This window comes from Aulonocara sp. 'chitande type north' Nkhata Bay, linkage group LG5, assembly GCF_057382095.1.
Source record: "Aulonocara sp. 'chitande type north' Nkhata Bay isolate Kocher_YH1m ecotype deep benthic linkage group LG5, A_spYH_male_GT1.1, whole genome shotgun sequence".
Classification (NCBI taxonomy): Eukaryota; Metazoa; Chordata; class Actinopteri; order Cichliformes; family Cichlidae; genus Aulonocara; species Aulonocara sp. 'chitande type north' Nkhata Bay.
In genome coordinates, this window is record NC_141348.1 from 760,029 (window position 1) to 774,089 (window position 14,061).

Sequence of the window (14,061 nt, forward strand, 5' to 3'; positions counted from 1 at the left end):
ACACCAGGGCCTGAGTGACCGGCTGGGGCCACTTACACCACATCAGGGCCTGTTGCTCTGGCTGAGGCCACTTACACCACACCAGGGCCTGTGGCTGCTGGCTGAGGCCACCTACACCACACCAGGGCCTTAGTTGCTATTGAGGCCAATTACACCACACCAGGGTATGTGGCTCTTGCTCAGGCCACTTACACCACACCAGGGCCTTAGTTGCTATTGAGGCCAATTACACCACACCAGGGCCTGTGGCTCTTGCTCAGGCCACTCACATCACACCAGGCCCTGCGCTTCTGGCCGAGGCCACCTACACCACACCAGGGCCTTAGTTGCTATTGAGGCCAATTACACCACACAAGGGCATGTGGCTGCTGGCTGAGGCCACCTACTCCACACCAGGGCCTGTGGCTGCTGGCTGAGGCCACTTACACCACACCAGGGCCCTTTTGCTGCTGGCTGAGGCCACTTACACCACACCAGTGCCTGTGGCTTCTGGCAGAGGCGACTTACACCACACCAGGGCCTGTGGCTGCTGGCTGAGGCCACTTACACCACACCAAGGCCTGTGGCTCTTGCGCAGGCCACTCACATCACACCAGGCCCTGCGCTTCTGGCCGAGGCCATCTTCACCAAACCAGGCCCTGTGCTGCTTGCTGTGGCCATGTACAACACACCAGGCCCTGTGCTGGTTCCTGAGGCCATCTTCAACAATCCAGGGCCTGTGCTGTTGGATAAATGCCAAACTGAGCCTTTGGGTTAGGGTATTATGCAAACATGCAGGTATGGTTATAGGATTGTCTTCGTAACTTCAGGTACTTGCCACCTAATCACTTGAATCCATAAATTGAGACATTGTGCTGGAGCCAGCAGCTTACGGCCATACCACCCTGAGCACGCCCGACCTCGTCTGATCTCGGAAGCTAAGCAGGGCTGGGCTTGGTTAGTACTTGGATGGGAGACTGCCTGGGAATACCTGGTGCTGTAAGCCTTTCATTTTCATGTCATTGAACCGCTTTTGATCCAGAGAAGGGGTGTATTAAAAGACCAAAAGCAGCTCCCCATTAATAAGGGCACATTAATCACATTGCTTTTGGCTCTTTTCCAATGTCTTGTGCTGCTAGCTGATGCCACCTACACCACACCAGGGCCTGAGTGACCGGCTGGGGCCACTTACACCACATAAGGGGCTGTGGCTCTGGCTGAGGCCAGTTACACCACACCAGGGCCTGTGGGTTCTGGCTGAGGCGACTTACACCAAACCAGGGCCTGTGGCTGCTGGCTGAGGCCACTTACACCACACCAGGGCCTTAGTTGCTATTGAGGCCAATTACACAACACCATGGTCTGTGGCTCTTGCTCAGGCCACTTACACCACACCAGGGCCTGTGGCACTGGCTGAGGCCACTTACACCACACCAGGGCCTGTGGCTGCTGGCTGAGGCCACTTACACCACACCAGGGCCTGTGGCTGCTGGCTGAGGCCACTTACACCACACCAGTGCCTGTGGCTTCTGGCAGAGGCGACTTACACCACACCAGGGCCTGTGGCTGCTGGCTGAGGCCACTTACACCACACCAGGGCCTGTGGCTCTTGCTCAGGCCACTCACATCACACCAGGCCCTGCGCTTCTGGCCGAGGCCATCTTCACCAAACCAGGCCCTGTGGCTCTTGCTCAGGCCACTTACACCACACCAGGGCCTGTGGCTCTGGCTTAGGCCACTTACACCACACCAGGGCCTGTGGCACTTGCTCAGGCCACTTACACCACACCAGGGCCTGTGGCTGCTGGCTGAGGCCACTTACACCACACCAGGGCCTGTGGCTCTTGCTCAGGCCACTTACACCACACCAGGGCCTGTGGCACTGGCTGAGGCCACTTAGACCACACCAGGGCCTGTGGCTGCTGGCTGAGGCCACTCACACCACACCAGGGCCTGTGGCTGCTAGCTGAGGCCACTTACACCAAACCAGGGCCTGTGGCTGCTTGCTGAGGCCATCTTCACCAAACCAGGCCCTGTGCTGCTTGCTGTGGCCATGTAAAACACACCAGGTCCTGTGCTGGTTCTTGAGGCCATCTTCAACAATCCAGGGCCTGTGCTGTTGGATAAATGCCAAACTGAGCCTTTTGGTTAGGGTATTATGCAAACATGCAGGTATGGTTATAGGATTGTCTTCGTAACTTCAGGTACTTGCCACCTAATCACTTGAATCCATAAATTGAGACATTGTGCTGGGGCCAGCAGCTTACGGCCATACCACCCTGAGCACGCCTGACCTCGTCTGATCTCGGAAGCTAAGCAGGGCTGGGCTTGGTTAGTACTTGGATGGGAGACTGCCTGGGAATACCTGGTGCTGTAAGCCTTTCATTTTCTTGTCATTGAACCGCTTTTGATCCAGAGAAGGGGTGTATTAAAAGACCAGAAGCAGCTCCCCATTAATGAGGGCACATTAACGACATTGCTTTTGGCTGTTTTCCAACGTCTTGTGCTGCTAGCTGATGCCACCTACACCACACCAGGGCCTGAGTGACCGGCTGGGGCCAATTACACCACATCAGGGCCTGTTGCTCTGGCTGAGGCCACTTACACCACACCAGGGCCTGTGGCTGCTGGCTGAGGCCACCTACACCACACCAGGGCCTTAGTTGCTATTGAGGCCAATTACACCACACCAGGGTCTGTGGTTCTTGCTCAGGCCACTTACACCACACCAGGGCCTTAGTTGCTATTGAGGCCAATTACACCACACCAGGGCCTGTGGCTCTTGCTCAGGCCACTCACATCACACCAGGCCCTGCGCTTCTGGCCGAGGCCACCTACACCACACCAGGGCCTTAGTTGCTATTGAGGCCAATTACACCACACCAGGGCCTGTGGCACTGGCTGAGGCCACTTACACCACACCAGGGCCTGTGGCACTGGCTGAGGCCACTTACACCACACCAGGGCCTTATTTGCTATTGAGGCCACTTACACCACACCAGGGTCTGTGGCTCTTGCTCAGGCCACTTACACCACACCAGGGCCTGTGGCTGCTGGCTGAGGCCATCTACACCACACCAGGGCCTGTGGCTTCTGGCTGAGGTGACTTACACCACACCAGGGCCTGTGGCTGCTGGCTGAGGCCACTTACACCACACCAGGGCCTGTGGCACTGGCTGAGGCCACTTACACCACACCAGGGCCTGTGGCTGCTGGCTGAGGCCACTTACACCACACAAGGGCTTGTGGCTGCTGGCTGAGGCCACCTACACCACACCAGGGCCTGTGGCTGCTGGCTGAGGCCACCTACACCACACCAGGGCCTGTGGCTCTTGCTCAGGCCACTTACACTACACCAGGGCCTGTGGCTCTTGCTCAGGCCACTTACACCACACCAGGGCCTGTGGCTCTTGCTCAGGCCACTCATATCACACCAGGCCCTGTGCTTCTGGCTGAGGCCACTTAGACCACACCAGGTCCTGTGGCTGCTGGCTGAGGCCACTTACACCACACCAGGGCCTGTGGCTGCTGGCTGAGGCCATCTACACCACACCAGGACCTGTGGCTGCTGGCTGAGGCGCCTTACACCACACCAGGGCCCTTTTGCTGCTGGCTGAGGCCACTTACACCACACCAGTGCCTGTGGCTTCTGGCTGAGGCCACTTACACCACACCAGGGCCTGTGGCTGCTGGCTGAGGCCACTTACACCACACCAGGGCCTGTGGCTCTTGCTCAGGCCACTCACATCACACCAGGCCCTGCGCTTCTGGCCGAGGCCATCTTCACCAAACCAGGCCCTGTGGCTCTTGCTCAGGCCACTTACACCACACCAGGGCCTGTGGCTCTGGCTTAGGCCACTTACACCACACCAGGGCCTGTGGCACTTGCTCAGGCCACTTACACCACACCAGGGCCTGTGGCTGCTGGCTGAGGCCACCTACACCACACCAGGGCCTGTGGCTCTTGCTCAGGCCACTTACACCACACCAGGGCCTGTGGCTCTTGCTCAGGCCACTTACACCACACCAGGGCCTGTGGCTCTTGCTCAGGCCACTCATATCACACCAGGCCCTGTGCTTCTGGCTGAGGCCACTTAGACCACACCAGGGCCTGTGGCTGCTGGCTGAGGCCACTTACACCACACCAGGGCCTGTGGCTGCTGGCTGAGGCCATCTACACCACACCAGGACCTGTGGCTGCTGGCTGAGGCGACTTACACCACACCAGGGCCCTTTTGCTGCTGGCTGAGGCCACTTACACCACACCAGTGCCTGTGGCTTCTGGCTGAGGCCACTTACACCACACCAGGGCCTGTGGCTGCTGGCTGAGGCCACTTACACCACACCAGGGCCTGTGGCTCTTGCTCAGGCCACTCACATCACACCAGGCCCTGCGCTTCTGGCCGAGGCCATCTTCACCAAACCAGGCCCTGTGGCTCTTGCTCAGGCCACTTACACCACACCAGGGCCTGTGGCTCTGGCTTAGGCCACTTACACCACACCAGGGCCTGTGGCACTTGCTCAGGCCACTTACACCACACCAGGGCCTGTGGCTGCTGGCTGAGGCCACTTACACCACACCAGGGCCTGTGGCTCTTACTCAGGCCACTTACACCACACCAGGGCCTGTGGCACTGGCTGAGGCCACTTAGACCACACCAGGGCCTGTGGCTGCTGGCTGAGGCCACTTACACCACACCAGGGCCTGTGGCTGCTGGCTGAGGCCACTTACACCAAACCAGGGCCTGTGGCTGCTTGCTGATGCCATCTTCACCAAACCAGGCCCTGTGCTGCTTGCTGTGGCCATGTAAAACACACCAGGTCCTGTGCTGGTTCTTGAGGCCATCTTCAACAATCCAGGGCCTGTGCTGTTGGATAAATGCCAAACTGAGCCTTTGGGTTAGGGTATTATGCAAACATGCAGGTATGGTTATAGGATTGTCTTCGTAACTTCAGGTACTTGCCACCTAATCACTTGAATCCATCAACTGAGACATTGTGCTGGGGCCAGCAGCTTACGGCCATACCACCCTGAGCACGCCCGACCTCGTCTGATCTCGGAAGCTAAGCAGGGCTGGGCTTGGTTAGTACTTGGATGGGAGACTGCCTGGGAATACCTGGTGCTGTAAGCCTTTCATTTTCATGTCATTGAACTGCTTTTGATCCAGAGAAGGGGTGTATTAAAAGACCAAAAGCAGCTCCCCATTAATGAGGGCACATTAACGACATTGCTTTTGGCTGTTTTCCAATGTCTTGTGCTGCTAGCTGATGCCACTTACACCACACCAGGGCCTGTGGCTGCTGGCTGAGGCCACTTACACCACACCAGGGCCTGTGGCTGCTGGCTGAGGCCACTTACACCACACCAGGGCCTGTGGCTGCTGGCTGAGGCCACCTACACCACACCAGGGCCTTAGTTGCTATTGAGGCCAATTACACCACACCAGGGTCTGTGGCTCTTGCTCAGGCCACTTACACCACACCAGGGCCTGTGGCACTGGCTGAGGCCACTTACACCACACCAGGGCCTGTGGCTGCTGGCTTAGGCCACCTACACCACACCAGGGCCTTAGTTGCTATTGAGGCCAATTACACCACACAAGGGCCTGTGGCTGCTGGCTGAGGCCACCTACACCACACCAGGGCCTGTGGCTGCTGGCTGAGGCCACTTAAACCACACCAGGGCCCTTTTGCTGCTGGCTGAGGCCACTTACACCACACCAGTGTCTGTGGCTTCTGGCTGAGGCGACTTACACCACACCAGGGCCTGTGGCTGCTGGCTGAGGCCACTTACACCACACCAGGGCCTGTGGCTGCTAGCTGAGGCCACCTACACCACACCAGGGCATTAGTTGCTATTGAGGCCAATTACACCACACCAGGGTCTGTGGCTCTTGCTCAGGCCACTTACACCACACCAGGGCCTGTGGCTCTTGCTCAGGCCACTTACACCACACCAGGGCCTGTGGCTGCTGGCTGAGGCCACTTACACCACACCAGGGCCTGTGGCTGCTGGCTGAGGCCACCTACACCACACCAGGGCCTGTGGCTGCTGGCTGAGGCCACCTACACCACACCAGGGCCTGTGGCTGCTGGCTGAGGCCACTTACACCACACCAGTGCCTGTGGCTTATGGCTGAGGCGACTTACACCACACCAGGGCCTGTGGCTGCTGGCTGAGGCCACTTACACCACACCAAGGCCTGTGGCTCTTGCTCAGGCCACTCACATCACACCAGGCCCTGCGCTTCTGGCCGAGGCCATCTTCACCAAACCAGGCCCTGTGCTCCTTGCTGTGGCCATGTACAACACACCAGGCCCTGTGCTGGTTCCTGAGGCCATCTTCAACAATCCAGGGCCTGTGCTGTTGGATAAATGCCAAACTGAGCCTTTGAGTTAGGGTATTATGCAAACATGCAGGTATGGTTATAGCATTGTCTTCGTAACTTCAGGTACTTGCCACCTAATCACTTGAATCCATAAATTGAGACATTGTGCTGGGGCCAGCAGCTTACGGCCATACCACCCTGAGCACGCCCGACCTCGTCTGATCTCGGAAGCTAAGCAGGGCTGGGCTTGGTTAGTACTTGGATGGGAGACTGCCTGGGAATACCTGGTGCTGTAAGCCTTTCATTTTCATGTCATTGAACCGCTTTTGATCCAGAGAAGGGGTGTATTAAAAGACCAAAAGCAGCTGCCCATTAATGAGGGCACATTAACGACACTGCTTTTGGCTCTTTTCCAATGTCTTGTGCTGCTAGCTGATGCCACTTACACCACACCAGGGCCTGTGGCTGCTGGCTGATGCCACTTACACCACACCAGGGCCTGTGGCTGCTGGCTGAGGCCACCTACACCACACCAGGGCCTTAGTTGCTATTGAGGCCAATTACACCACACCAGGGTCTGTGGCTCTTGCTCAGGCCACTTACACCACACCAGGGCCTGTGGCACTGGCTGAGGCCACTTACACCACACCAGGGCCTGTGGCTGCTGGCTGAGGCCACCTACACCACACCAGGGCCTTAGTTGCTATTGAGGCCAATTACACCACACAAGGGCCTGTGGCTGCTGGCTGAGGCCACCTACACCACACCAGGGCCTGTGGCTGCTGGCTGAGGCCACTTACAACACACCAGGGCCTGTGGCTGCTGGCTGAGGCCACCTACACCACACCAGGGCCTGTGGCTGCTGGCTGAGGCCACTTACAACACACCAGGGTCTGTGGCTCTTGCTCAGGCCACTCATATCACACCAGGCCCTGTGCTTCTGGCCGAGGCCATCTTCACCAAACCAGGCCCTGTGCTGCTTGCTGTGGCCATGTACAACACACCAGGCCTTGTGCTGGTTCCTGACGCCATCTTCAACAATCCAGGGCCTGTGCTGTTGGATAAATGCCAAACTGAGCCTTTGGGTTAGGGTATTATGCAAACATGCAGTTATGGTTATAGGATTGTCTTCGTAACTTCAGGTACTTGCCACCTAATCACTTGAATCCATAAATTGAGACATTGTGCTGGGGTCAGCAGCTTACGGCCATACCACCCTGAGCACGCCTGACCTCGTCTGATCTCGGAAGCTAAGCAGGGCTGGGCTTGGTTAGTACTTGGATGGGAGACTGCCTGGGACTACCTGGTGCTGTAAGCCTTTCATTTTCATGTCATTGAACCGCTTTTGATCCAGAGAAGGGGTGTATTAAAAGACCAAAAGCAGCTGCCCATTAATGAGGGCACATTAACGACATTGCTTTTGGCTGTTTTCCAATGTCTTGTGCTGCTAGCTGATGCCACCTACACCACACCAGGGCCTTAGTTGCTATTGAGGCCAATTACACCACACCAGGGTCTTTGGCTCTTGCTCAGGCCACTTACACCACACCAGGGCCTGTGGCACTGGCTGAGGCCACTTACACCACACCAGGGCCTGTGGCTCCTGGCTGAGGCCACTTACACCACACCAGGGCCTTATTTGCTATTGAGGCCACTTACACCACACCAGGGCCTGTGGCTCTTGCTCAGGCCACTTACACCACACCAGGGCCTGTGGCTCTTGCTCAGGCCACTCATATCACACCAGGACCTGCGCTTCTGGCCGAGGCCATCTTCACCAAACCAGGCCCTGTGCTGCTAGCTGTGGCCATGTACAACACACCAGGCCCTGTGCTGGTTCCTGAGGCCATCTTCAACAATCCAGGGCCTGTGCTGTTGGATAAATGCTAAACTGAGCCTTTGGGTTAGGGTATTATGCAAACATGAAGGTAGGGTTATAGGATTGTCTTCGTAACTTCAGGTACTTGCCACCTAATCACCTGAATCCATAAATTGAGACATTGTGCTGGGGCCAGCACCTTACGGCCATACCACCCTGAGCACGCCCGACCTCGTCTGATCTCGGAAGCTGAGCAGGGCTGGGCTTGGTTAGTACTTGGATGGGAGACTGCCTGGGAATACCTGGTGCTGTAAGCCTTTCATTTTCATGTCATTGAACCGCTTTTGATCCAGAGAAGGGGTGTATTAAAAGACCAAAAGCAGCTGCCCATTAATGAGGGCACATTAACGACATTGCTTTTGGCTGTTTTCCAATGTCTTGTGATGCTAGCTGGTGCCACCTACACCACACCAGGGCCTGAGTGACCGGCTGGGGCCACTTACACCACATCAGGGCCTGTGGCTCTGGCTGAGGCCACTTACACCACACCAGGGCCTGTGGCTGCTGGCTGAGGCCACTTACACCACACCAGGGCCTGTGGCTGCTGGCTGAGGCCACTTACACCACACCAGGGCCTGTGGCTGCTGGCTGAGGCCACTTACACCACACAAGGGCTTGTGGCTGCTGGCTGAGGCCACCTACACCACACCAGGGCCTGTGGCTGCTTGCTGAGGCGACTTACACCACACCAGGGCCTGTGGCACTGGCTGAGGCCACCTACACCACACCATGGTCTGTGGCTCTTGCTCAGGCCACTTACACCACACCAGGGCCTGTGGCACTGGCTGAGGCCACTTACACCACACCAGGGCCTGTGGCTGCTGGCTGAGGCCACTTACACCACACAAGGGCTTGTGGCTGCTGGCTGAGGCCACCTACACCACACCAGGGCCTGTGGCTGCTTGCTGAGGCGACTTACACCACACCAGGGCCTGTTGCTGCTGGCTGAGGCCACTTACACCACACCAGTGCCTGTGGCTTCTGGCTGAGGCGACTTACACCACATCAGGGCCTGTGGCTCTGGCTGAGGCCACTTACACCACACCAGGGCCTGTGGCTGCTGGCTGAGGCCAGTTACACCACACCAGGGCCTGTGGCTGCTGGCTGAGGCCACATACACCACACCAGGGCCTTAGTTGCTATTGAGGCCAATTACACCACACCAGGGTCTGTGGCTCTTGCTCAGGCCACTCACATCACACCAGGCCCTGCGCTTCTGGCCACTTACACCACACCAGGGCCTGTGGCTGCTGGCTGAGGCCACTTACACCATACCAGGGCCTGTGGCTGCTGGCTGAGGCGACTTACACCACACCAGAGCCTGTGGCTGCTGGCTGAGGCCACCTACACCACACCAGGGCCTGTGACTGCTGGCTGAGGCCACTTACACCACACCAGGGCCTTAGTTGCTATTGAGGCCACTTACACCACACCAGGGCCTGTGGCTCTGGCTGAGGCCACTTACACCACATCAGGGCCTTATTTGCTATTGAGGCCAGTTACACCACACCAGGGCCTGTGGCTCTGGCTGAGGCCACTTACACCACACCAGGGCCTGTGGCTTCTGGCTGATTCCACTTACACCACACCAGGGCCTGTGGCTCTTGCTAAGGCCACTCATATCACACCAGGCCCTGCGCTTCTGGCCGAGGCCATCTTCACCAAACCAGGCCCTGTGCTGCTTGCTGTAGCCATGTACAACACACCAGGCCCTGTGCTGGTTCCTGAGGCCATCTTCAACAATCCAGGGCCTGTGCTGTTGGATAAATGCCAAACTGAGCCTTTGGGTTAGGGTATTATGCAAACATGCAGGTATGGTTATAGGATTATCTTCGTAACTTCAGGTACTTGCCACCTAATCACTTGAATCCATAAATTGAGACATTGTGCTGGGCCCAGCAGCTTACGGCCATACCACCCTGAGCACACCCGACCTCGTCTGATCTCGGAAGCTAAGCAGGGCTGGGCTTGGTTAGTACTTGGATGGGAGACTGCCTGGGAATACCTGGTGCTGTCAGTCTTTCATTTTCATGTCATTGAACCGCTTTTGATCCAGAGAAGGGGTGTATTAAAAGACCAAAAGCAGCTGCCCATTAATGAGGGCACATTAACGACACTCCTTTTGGCTCTTTTCCAATGTCTTGTGCTGCTAGCTGATGCCACCTACACCACACCAGGACCTAAGTGACCGGCTGGGGCCACTTACACCACATCAGGGCCTGTGGCTCTGGCTGAGGCCACTTACACCACACCAGGGCCTGTGGCTGCTGGCTGAGGCCAGTTACACCACACCAGAGCCTGTGGCTGCTGGCTGAGGCCACTTACACCACACCAGGGCCTTAGTTGCTATTGAGGCCACTTACACCACACCAGGGCCTGTGGCTGCTGGCTGAGGCCAGTTACACCACACCAGGGCCTGTGGCTGCTGGCTGAGGCCACATACACCACACCAGGGCCTTAGTTGCTATTGAGGCCATTTACACCACACCAGGGTCTGTGGCTCTTGCTCAGGCCACTTACACCACACCAGGGCCTGTGGCACTGGCTGAGGCCACTTAGACCACACCAGGGCCTGTGGCTGCAGGCTGAGGCCACCTACACCACACCAGGGCCTGTGGCTGCTGGCTGAGGCGACTTACACCACACCAGGGCCTGTTGCTGCTGGCTGAGGCCACTTACACCACACCAGGGCCTGTGGCTTCTGGCTGAGGTGACTTACACCACACCAGGGCCTGTGGCTGCTGGCTGAGGCCACTTACACCACACCAGGGCCTGTGGCTCTTGCTCAGGCCACTTATACCACACCAGGGCCTGTGGCTCTTGCTCAGGCCACTCATATCACACCAGGCCCTGCTCTTCTGGCCGAGGCCATCTTCACCAAACCAGGCCCTGTGCTGCTAGCTGTGGCCATGTACAACACACCAGGCCCTGTGCTGGTTCCTGAGGCCATCTTCAACAATCCAGGGCCTGTGCTGTTGGATAAATGCTAAACTGAGCCTTTGGGTTAGGGTATTATGCAAACATGCAGGTATGGTTATAGGATTGTCTTCGTAACTTCAGGTACTTGCCACCTAATCACTTGAATCCATAAATTGAGACATTGTGCTGGGGCCAGCAGCTTACGGCCATACCACCCTGAGCACGCCCGACCTCGTCTGATCTCGGAAGCTAAGCAGGGCTGGGCTTGGTTAGTACTTGGATGGGAGACTGCCTGGGAATACTTGGTGCTGTAAGCCTTTCATTTTCATGTCATTGAACCGCTTTTGATCCAGAAAAGGGGTGTATTAAAAGACCAAAAGCAGCTGCCCATTAATGAGGGCACATTAACGACATTGCTTTTGGCTCTTTTCCAATGTCTTGTGCTGCTAGCTGATGCCACCTACACCACACCAGGGCCTGAGTGACCGGCTGGGGCCACTTACACCACATCAGGGCCTGTGGCTGCTGGCTGAGGCCAGTTACACCACACCAGAGCCTGTGGCTGCTGGCTGAGGCCACTTACACCACACCAGGGCCTTAGTTGCTATTGAGGCCACTTACACCACACCAGGGCCTGTGGCTGCTGGCTGAGGCCAGTTACACCACACCAGGGCCTGTGGCTGCTGGCTGAGGCCACATACACCACACCAGGGCCTTAGTTGCTATTGAGGCCATTTACACCACACCAGGGTCTGTGGCTCTTGCTCAGGCCACTTACACCACACCAGGGCCTGTGGCACTGGCTGAGGCCACTTAGACCACACCAGGGCCTGTGGCTGCAGGCTGAGGCCACCTACACCACACCAGGGCCTGTGGCTGCTGGCTGAGGCGACTTACACCACACCAGGGCCTGTTGCTGCTGGCTGAGGCCACTTACACCACACCAGGGACTGTGGCTTCTGGCTGAGGTGACTTACACCACACCAGGGCCTGTGGCTGCTGGCTGAGGCCACTTACACCACACCAGGGCCTGTGGCTCTTGCTCAGGCCACTTACACCACACCAGGGCCTGTGGCTCTTGCTCAGGCCACTCATATCACACCAGGCCCTGCTCTTCTGGCCGAGGCCATCTTCACCAAACCAGGCCCTGTGCTGCTAGCTGTGGCCATGTACAACACACCAGGCCCTGTGCTGGTTCCTGAGGCCATCTTCAACAATCCAGGGCCTGTGCTGTTGGATAAATGCTAAACTGAGCCTTTGGGTTAGGGTATTATGCAAACATGCAGGTATGGTTATAGGATTGTCTTCGTAACTTCAGGTACTTGCCACCTAATCACTTGAATCCATAAATTGAGACATTGTGCTGGGGCCAGCAGCTTACGGCCATACCACCCTGAGCACGCCCGACCTCGTCTGATCTCGGAAGCTAAGCAGGGCTGGGCTTGGTTAGTACTTGGATGGGAGACTGCCTGGGAATACTTGGTGCTGTAAGCCTTTCATTTTCATGTCATTGAACCGCTTTTGATCCAGAAAAGGGGTGTATTAAAAGACCAAAAGCAGCTGCCCATTAATGAGGGCACATTAACGACATTGCTTTTGGCTCTTTTCCAATGTCTTGTGCTGCTAGCTGATGCCACCTACACCACACCAGGGCCTGAGTGACCGGCTGGGGCCACTTACACCACATCAGGGCCTGTGGCTCTGGCTGAGGCCACTTACACCACACCACGGCCTGTGGCTGCTGGCTGAGGCCACCTACACCACACCAGGGCCTTAGTTGCTATTGAGGCCAATTACACCACACCATGGTCTGTGGCTCTTGCTCAGGCCACTTACACCACACCAGGGCCTGTGGCTGCTGGCTGAGGCCACCTACACCACACCAGGGCCTGTGGCTCTGGCTGAGGCCAATTACACCACACCAGGGTCTGTGGCTCTGGCTGAGGCCACTTACACCACATCAGGGCCTTATTTGCTATTGAGGCCAGTTACACCACACCATGGTCTGTGGCTCTTGCTCAGGCCACTTACACCACACCAGGGTCTGTGGCTCTTGCTGAGGCCACTTAGACCACACCAGGGCCTGTGGCTGCTGGCTGAGGCCACTTACACCATACCAGGGCCTGTGGCTGCTGGCTGAGGCCACCTACACCACACCAGGGCCTGTGGCTGCTTGCTGAGGCGACTTACACCACACCAGGGCCTGTTGCTGCTGGCTGAGGCCACTTACACCACACCAGTGCCTGTGGCTTCTGGCTGAGGCGACTTACACCACATCAGGGCCTGTGGCTCTGGCTGAGGCCACTTACACCACACCAGGGCCTGTGGCTGCTGGCTGAGGCCAGTTACACCACACCAGGGCCTGTGGCTGCTGGCTGAGGCCACATACACCACACCAGGGCCTTAGTTGCTATTGAGGCCAATTACACCACACCAGGGTCTGTGGCTCTTGCTCAAGCCACTCACATCACACCAGGCCCTGCGCTTCTGGCCACTTACACCACACCAGGGCCTGTGGCTGCTGGCTGAGGCCACTTACACCATACCAGGGCCTGTGGCTGCTGGCTGAGGCGACTTACACCACACCAGAGCCTGTGGCTGCTGGCTGAGGCCACCTACACCACACCAGGGCCTGTGACTGCTGGCTGAGGCCACTTACACCACACCAGGGCCTTAGTTGCTATTGAGGCCACTTACACCACACCAGGGCCTGTGGCTCTGGCTGAGGCCACTTACACCACATCAGGGCCTTATTTGCTATTGAGGCCAGTTACACCACACCAGGGCCTGTGGCTCTGGCTGAGGCCACTTACACCACACCAGGGCCTGTGGCTTCTGGCTGATTCCACTTACACCACACCAGGGCCTGTGGCTCTTGCTAAGGCCACTCATATCACACCAGGCCCTGTGCTTCTGGCCGAGGCCATCTTCACCAAACCAGGCCCTGTGCTGCTT

At 57.4% G+C, this 14,061-nt stretch overlaps 7 non-coding genes and 2 pseudogenes across 7 annotated transcripts; all 9 read left to right on the plus strand.

Annotated features, from left to right (window-relative positions):
* Positions 1-866: 866 nt before the first annotated feature.
* Positions 867-985, plus strand: LOC147329225 (5S ribosomal RNA). Its single transcript, XR_015129415.1, has one exon. It is a non-coding gene; the product is annotated as a 5S ribosomal RNA (ribosomal RNA).
* A 1,255-nt stretch (positions 986-2,240) lies between these two features.
* LOC147329226 (5S ribosomal RNA) lies at positions 2,241-2,359 on the plus strand. Its single transcript, XR_015129628.1, has one exon. It is a non-coding gene; the product is annotated as a 5S ribosomal RNA (ribosomal RNA).
* Positions 2,360-4,992: 2,633 nt separating this feature from the next.
* Positions 4,993-5,111, plus strand: LOC147329227 (5S ribosomal RNA). Its single transcript, XR_015129416.1, has one exon. It is a non-coding gene; the product is annotated as a 5S ribosomal RNA (ribosomal RNA).
* Positions 5,112-6,488: 1,377 nt separating this feature from the next.
* On the plus strand, positions 6,489-6,607 carry LOC147329228 (5S ribosomal RNA). The gene has a single exon (XR_015129417.1). It is a non-coding gene; the product is annotated as a 5S ribosomal RNA (ribosomal RNA).
* Positions 6,608-7,507: 900 nt separating this feature from the next.
* LOC147329229 (5S ribosomal RNA) lies at positions 7,508-7,626 on the plus strand (annotated as a pseudogene).
* A 699-nt stretch (positions 7,627-8,325) lies between these two features.
* On the plus strand, positions 8,326-8,444 carry LOC147329230 (5S ribosomal RNA; annotated as a pseudogene).
* Positions 8,445-10,088: 1,644 nt separating this feature from the next.
* Positions 10,089-10,207, plus strand: LOC147329231 (5S ribosomal RNA). The gene has a single exon (XR_015129728.1). It is a non-coding gene; the product is annotated as a 5S ribosomal RNA (ribosomal RNA).
* Positions 10,208-11,304: 1,097 nt separating this feature from the next.
* Positions 11,305-11,423, plus strand: LOC147329232 (5S ribosomal RNA). Its single transcript, XR_015129678.1, has one exon. It is a non-coding gene; the product is annotated as a 5S ribosomal RNA (ribosomal RNA).
* Positions 11,424-12,481: 1,058 nt separating this feature from the next.
* LOC147329233 (5S ribosomal RNA) lies at positions 12,482-12,600 on the plus strand. Its single transcript, XR_015129679.1, has one exon. It is a non-coding gene; the product is annotated as a 5S ribosomal RNA (ribosomal RNA).
* The last annotated feature ends 1,461 nt before the right edge of the window (positions 12,601-14,061 follow it).